Below are 6509 nucleotides of genomic sequence, written 5' to 3'. Positions count from 1 at the left end.
CAAATAGGGGGAGGGATGGCAAGTTGGAAATGTATCACCCACACAAATGATTTTTTCTTTAATTTTCTAACCAAGGCAAGGGAATTAAAAAATTTTTCCAGGATAACAAAGTTTATGCTTGTTTCAGAAGCACATCTACTGGGGCAGCCGGATAGCTCAGTGGATTGAGAGTCAGGACTATAGACAGGGGGGTCCTAGGTTCAAATCTGGCCTCAGACACTTCCTAGCTGTGTGACCCTGGGCAAGTCACTTGACCCCCATTGCCCATCTTTACCATTCTTCCACCAAGGAGCCAATACACAGAAGTTAAAGGTTTAAAAAAAAAAAAAGAAGCACATATACTAAAATTGGACCAATACAGAGAAGATTAGCATGTCCCCTGCACAAGGATGAAACACAGAATAACAAAGTTTCAGTTGCTGGAGAAGATATTACATTAAAAATAAATCAATGGGAGCAGCTGGGTAGCTCAGTGGATTGAGAACCAGGCCTAGAGATGGGAGGTTCTAGGTTCAAATCTGACCTCTGACGCTTCTTAGCTGTGTGACCCTGGGCAAGTCACTTAACCCCCATTGCCTAGCCCTTACCATTCTTCTGCCTTGGAACCAATACACAGTATTGATTCTAAGATGGAAGGTAAGAGCTTAAAAAAGAAAAATAAATAAAAAGTAATTCATTAATTAATGCATGCCCCGGGGTTTCTATCTCATTTAGCGAAATGAAAAATTAAAGCTAAATGCAGTTCAGATGGTGTATAACTAGAATTCAGATGGTCTGTAATAGGAAAGACACAATCTCTTTGGTTTGACTTAAGAACAGAATTATGAATGCCAGAATTAGGCAAAATGAAAAGACATTAAATAATTCAGTTAGTTGCAAAATTGCTTAGGAACAGGAATAATACAGGGTTTGTTTTTCACAACACAACAATCTCTCTATTCAGTAGGTGAGAGACAGTGAAGAATCCAAATGGAGCAGGCAGAAGAGTGGGGGGGGGGGGAAGACACTTTTATATAATATCTCCCTCACTGGCCTGAAATTCCCACCGATAATAGCATCAAACTTACTATAAAGAGTTATGTCAGTCAATAAACATTTTTGAAGCATCTACCAGGTCAATATGCTCAAACAAACAAAAACAAGTTCCTGCCCTCAAAGTGCTTATATTTTAAGAGGGGAGAGAGCAAGGAAGACTAGCATCCTTTGAAATCCAGAGGTTGAACTATGAAAAACTGGCCTGCCTTGTGACTGGTTTATTGTTTTATTTTTGTCTAAATAATTCATTAAATTACATGAGCCACTTCAGGATTGTCTCATGTTAGGTAGAGTTCCTTGTGTAAGAGGATTGACTCCTTGGGGGCCACATCCCTTACAAGCTGCTATAAAGCAAAGCTAGTAACGATACTACATCAGCACAGACTAGCTGGATGGGGATATTTTCAGTTTGCCTTTGAAAAAGCTGGGCATAAATTCTTATAAGAAAAATGGGATGCTGGGAAGTTAAAGCAGGGAAACAGAAAACAAAGAGCATAGAATGGGTGTAGAACCAGGAAACACTTGCACCTGGGTTTAATTCCTTATATTTTGTAACAGGAAGCTTTTGTCAAAAGGGACATATGCTGGGTTTGGGGTTCTTGTTCTTAAAGTTGGAAGAGAAAGACCCTGAAAGTGGGAGGGAGTTGTTTGTACTTCCCAAAAAGGAATAATAGAAAGGAAAGTGGGTTAATGAAACTTTTTTTAATGTACAAAAGAAATGAAAATTCAGAGATGAATAGGATAGTTTTGAAGCTAATGAGTTGGACTTTATTATGTACTTGAAATTTTTTAAATTCAATTTTTAAAACTTTTAAATTAATACAAAAAAATAAATAAATTCAAATTTAATTCAAATTAATTCAAATTTTAAAATTTAAAATTCTGACACAGGCAGTCATTAAATATCTATTAATTGCCTACAGTTAACCAGTGGAGATACAGATATGAAAAAAGAAAGGCAGTCTCTTCCCTCAAGGAATTTACAATCTAATGGGGGAAAACAATAAATTAAAAGGAAACTCGAAAAAGAAGACCTCTCCTCTCTACCTCCTTCCCCGTCAGATAGACAGAGTGTATTGGTGATGGAAGTTCTAAGATTGATGTGATCTTGCAGGATGGTGTAGTTCCTGGACATAAGGTTCCTGGGGATGTTATAGAGAAATACAAAGGAGTACAGCTGGGTGAGAAATTAATAGCTTTAAACACACACACACACACACACACACACACACACACACACACACACACACACACACACACAGATATTTTCCATATACAAAGTAGAGTAGGAAAAAAGATTATATATGAAGCCACCAATATCTATTGCATCTGGTTTGTTGTTTTTATAAGATGCTAAGCTGTCCTGTTTGTTCTCTTTAGAACATTCTTTTCTCTTTTGTGTATTTTTAAATGTACCAATAACCTTTCTATTTTTTTGACAGTGCTATGACTTATTCTCCCACCTCCCCAGGCCTCCCACCAAAAAGAAAAAAAGAAAGCCAAAACTTTTGCAACCAATAAACATAGTCAAGCAAAATATTCCCACAATGTGTCATTTGGCAACTTGAATTTACCAACTCTCCATTAGAAGGTGAGAAGTATGCTTTCTAACTAACTGAACCCCTAGAGCAGTGTTGGTGAAAGTTTTCAAGTTCATGTGCCCAAACCGCAACATCAAAGTGCCTGTGAGCCCCCCACCCACCCCACCATTACCTTAGAGAGTGGTGGGAGAGTGGAGCTGCTTTGGGTGGCTGGACAGAGGGGTGGAGCATGCAAGAAATGTCCTTGGGGACTGGGAAGAGGGAGAACAGAGCAGCTCCCCCATGCCGGGGCCAGCATGTGTGCCAATATTTCCTCAATGTTGCTCTTTGATCATTGCATTGATCTGAGTTTTTAAGTCTTTCATAGATATTTTTCTCTACAATGTTACTATATAAAGTGTCATCCTTGTTCTATTCCACATGTAATCAGTTCATACAGATCCTCCCAGTTCTCTCTGAAATTGCCCTTGTCATCATTTTTTATGGCAAACAACAATAGCAGCATTTATATAGGACATTAAGGTTTGCAGAACACTTATAAAATATTATCTCATTTCATCCTCACAATAATCCAAAGAAGCAGGTCCTATTATTTTGTTGTCCAACTCTTTGTAACCCCATTTTGGGGTGTTCTTGGCAAAAATACTGGAGTAGTTTGCTATTTCCTTCTCCAGCTCATTTTACAGATGGGGAGACTGAGGCAAATGGGGTCAAGTGACTTGCCCAGGGTCACACAGCTAGGACACGAGTGGGATCAGGTTTGAACTCAGGTCTTCCAAACTCCAGGTGTGACTCTCACCACTGTGCTACCTAGCTGCTCCCAGAAGTCCCTGTTTTCAAGCTAGGAGCAGCCAGAGGGAAAGAGCTTTCAAAAATCACAAAGAATATTTCATTTTTAAAGTCAATGAAATTGTAGCAAAGACTATCAAGGATTATTTATTTGATGAGCTGAATTTATTGAACATCAATTATGAGCCATTTGCTTCCTTGGAAAGTTCCACAAGTGACTGGTCTAATTCTTACTGCTCCTTTAGAGTATGAAGATAGAAAATTATGCTGGAAATGTTCTTCTCCTACAATTCACAAACAGCAGATTAAGTAAGGGAACATACTTACAACCTTACAACCCTGGAAGCTTGGGAGGAGACATGGAACATGCGTGGGCTTTGGGTGTTGGGAATTGCTGCTGCTGAATTCCCTTGATATAACAAGACTTACTATTTTAAGGGAAATGTTCTTGTTCTTAAAAGAAAAACAAACAAACAAACAAAAATATTCATTCCCCCAGATACAGAAAAAAATAATGTGTTGAAGTTGGATAAACTAGTGAGAAAACACCAAGAATTAAGATCCAGAAGGAAAACTTATGGAAAAGGAGGAACGACAGGGACAACTAAGTTCCGAGTTCAAATTTGGTCTCGAATACTTCCTGGCTGTGTGACCCTGGGCTAATCACAACCCCCATTGCCTAGCCCTTATCAATCTTCTGTCTTAGAACCAATACATAGTATTGATTCTAAGATGGAAAGTAAAGGTCTGTATGCTTGTTTTTTAATGGAAGGAAGAAATGATAGGTATGCTTGAAAAACAGAATGCAAGCCTTTTGAGATCAGAGGGCAAAGTGTGAAGATTTTGGCCTCTGGAATTTGAATGTGCAAAACGGGACAACTACGTGGCTCAATGGATAGAGACCAAGGTCTGGAGTTGGGAAGATCTGGCTTCAAATTTGGCCCCTGGGACCTATGAGAAAGAATGCTATCCACATCCAGGGAAAGAACTGTGGGAGTAGAAACACAGAAGAAAAACAACTGCTTGATCACATGGGTCGATGGGGATATGATTGGGATGTAGACTCTAAACCATCACCCTATTGCAAACATTAATAATATGGAAATAGGTCTTGATCAATGTCACATGTAAAACTCAGTGGAATTGCATGTTAGCTATGGGAGGAGGTTGGGAGGAGGGGAGAGAAAGAACATGAATCATGTAACCATGGAAAATTTTTCTTAATCAATTAAAAAAATAAATTTAAAAAAAATTTGACTTCTGACACTTCCAAGCTGTGTGACCCTAGGCAAGTCATTTAATCCCAATTACCTAGCCCTTACTGCTCTTCTGCTTTGGAACAGATAATTATATTGATGCTAACACAGAAAGTAAGGGTTAAAAAAATTTTTCTTAGTCAAAAAAAAAAAGAGAGAAAAAATCATGCTGTATTGTATGTTACTACTCATTCTACAAAATCAAGATCTATGCAACACAAAGAATAGAACTTTGTGGCACTAAAATGGGCATTTATAAAAGTAATATTAAAAATGCATTTTTCAGTGTCTCCCTATATGTATGCCCCAGATAGCTGCTTACTTTGACTAGTCCCAACTCTGCCAAAAAGGAGAGTTTAGTGCATTAAGCCTGTTCCCACCGGTAGGGGTAGGGGAGAGACTGCCCGGTGTTAGCTGTTACATGCCTCTGAGGGAGACGACTCCTACCTGGTGGGGAGAATGCTGGAAATGAAGCTACTTAGCTAATGGAAGGGACTTACTTGAGTTGGTTCCATATACTTTGTCCACTGAGCCACCTAGTTAGATTTGTAAATTTAAAGGTTTATCAGGAGAGACCCTGAAGAGAGGGGCTCCAGGAAGGTGAGAGAGAAAGACTTTGGAACAGCAGACAAACATGAGGAACCAACTCCATTGTGTTCCTGGGCTGCCCGAACAAATCATATGTATTATATTATTGCTATGTTACATATTATAAAAAATAAAATAAAATGACTTATGTGGAGAAATGTCTGGGGGCGTGAGAGGATTCTACCAGTTTGGACACCTGTCTACATTAGAAAAAAGTTTGAATTAGAATAATGATAAATTAATAAGAATGATTTCTGACAGGTTTGAGCCTGTGGCACAGGTAACAATATTAATATTTGTCACACCTACTTCTGGAGTTTTGTACCTAACAAATACATAATATGTGAAAATGAGACCTTTGGCTTTCACTTTATCCATCTTTCTTTACAATGTACAAGGAAATATAGCCCGGAAAAAGCTGTATGCCTCTCTGTTACCTGGAGAAACAGTTCTGACCTGCAGAAAGACCTCATCAATTCAGAATGCCTTTGGGAAGCTGCCTGAATTAGCAAAAAAAAAAAATCATTCCATTTTTTGGAATGGAAAAAAAATATCCATTTTTTTTGCTGGAAATGCAGCAGCCAATCATGGACTCTACCCTGTTGCTAATCAACATAGAAACCTTGAACAGCTTCATTTCTGACTTAGGCCAATTGTCCCTTCCTTGGGCAGCCTGGTAAGCTTCCCTTTCCCAATGGCTTGCCATACCAGTGCCAGACTTAATGTGGACATTAAATTGGCTTCAGCCCTATTGAAAAAAAATTGTCTTTAGCCCCCACTTCAAAAATCCTGAATTCTCAGCCTCCTACCAGGGTATAGGCATGCACCACCTCATTTGATCCTTATCAAATTCTTTTTGAAAGAAATATAATTATACTTCCTTAAAACATACTTCCCTAAAACAAAGATTCCCAAACTGAAGTACACAGGGTATAAAAAGTTTATCAATAGGGTATAGGAAATATTTTGTAAATAACTACCTTATCCTGCTAAAATATTTCAAAAGTAATGAGTTGGAGGAAGCTAGGTAGCTCAGTGGATTGAGTCAGGCCTAGAGATAGGAAGTCCTGCATTCAAATCTGGCCCCAGACATTTCTTAACTGTGTGACCCTGGATAAGTCACTTAACCCCTGTTGACAAGCCCTTGCCACTCTCCTGCCTTGGAACAAACACCCAGTATTGATTTGAAAATGGAAAATAAGGTTAAAAAAAAGGAATGAGTTACCAGTAGGGAGTAAAATAGAGGTTGAAGAGAGAACAGTGAGGAAGCAGGGCAGGGTGAGAAAGGGAGGGTAAAAAG

At 38.7% G+C, this 6509-nt stretch overlaps 1 pseudogene; it reads left to right on the top strand.

The window, feature by feature from the left end:
- The first annotated feature begins 332 nt into the window (after positions 1-332).
- LOC123243385 lies at positions 333-424 on the top strand (annotated as a pseudogene).
- The last annotated feature ends 6085 nt before the right edge of the window (positions 425-6509 follow it).

Source organism: Gracilinanus agilis, chromosome 3 (genome assembly GCF_016433145.1).
Source record: "Gracilinanus agilis isolate LMUSP501 chromosome 3, AgileGrace, whole genome shotgun sequence".
In the NCBI taxonomy this organism is placed as follows: Eukaryota; Metazoa; Chordata; class Mammalia; order Didelphimorphia; family Didelphidae; genus Gracilinanus; species Gracilinanus agilis.
This window is presented reverse-complemented; position numbering and strand designations above follow the sequence as displayed.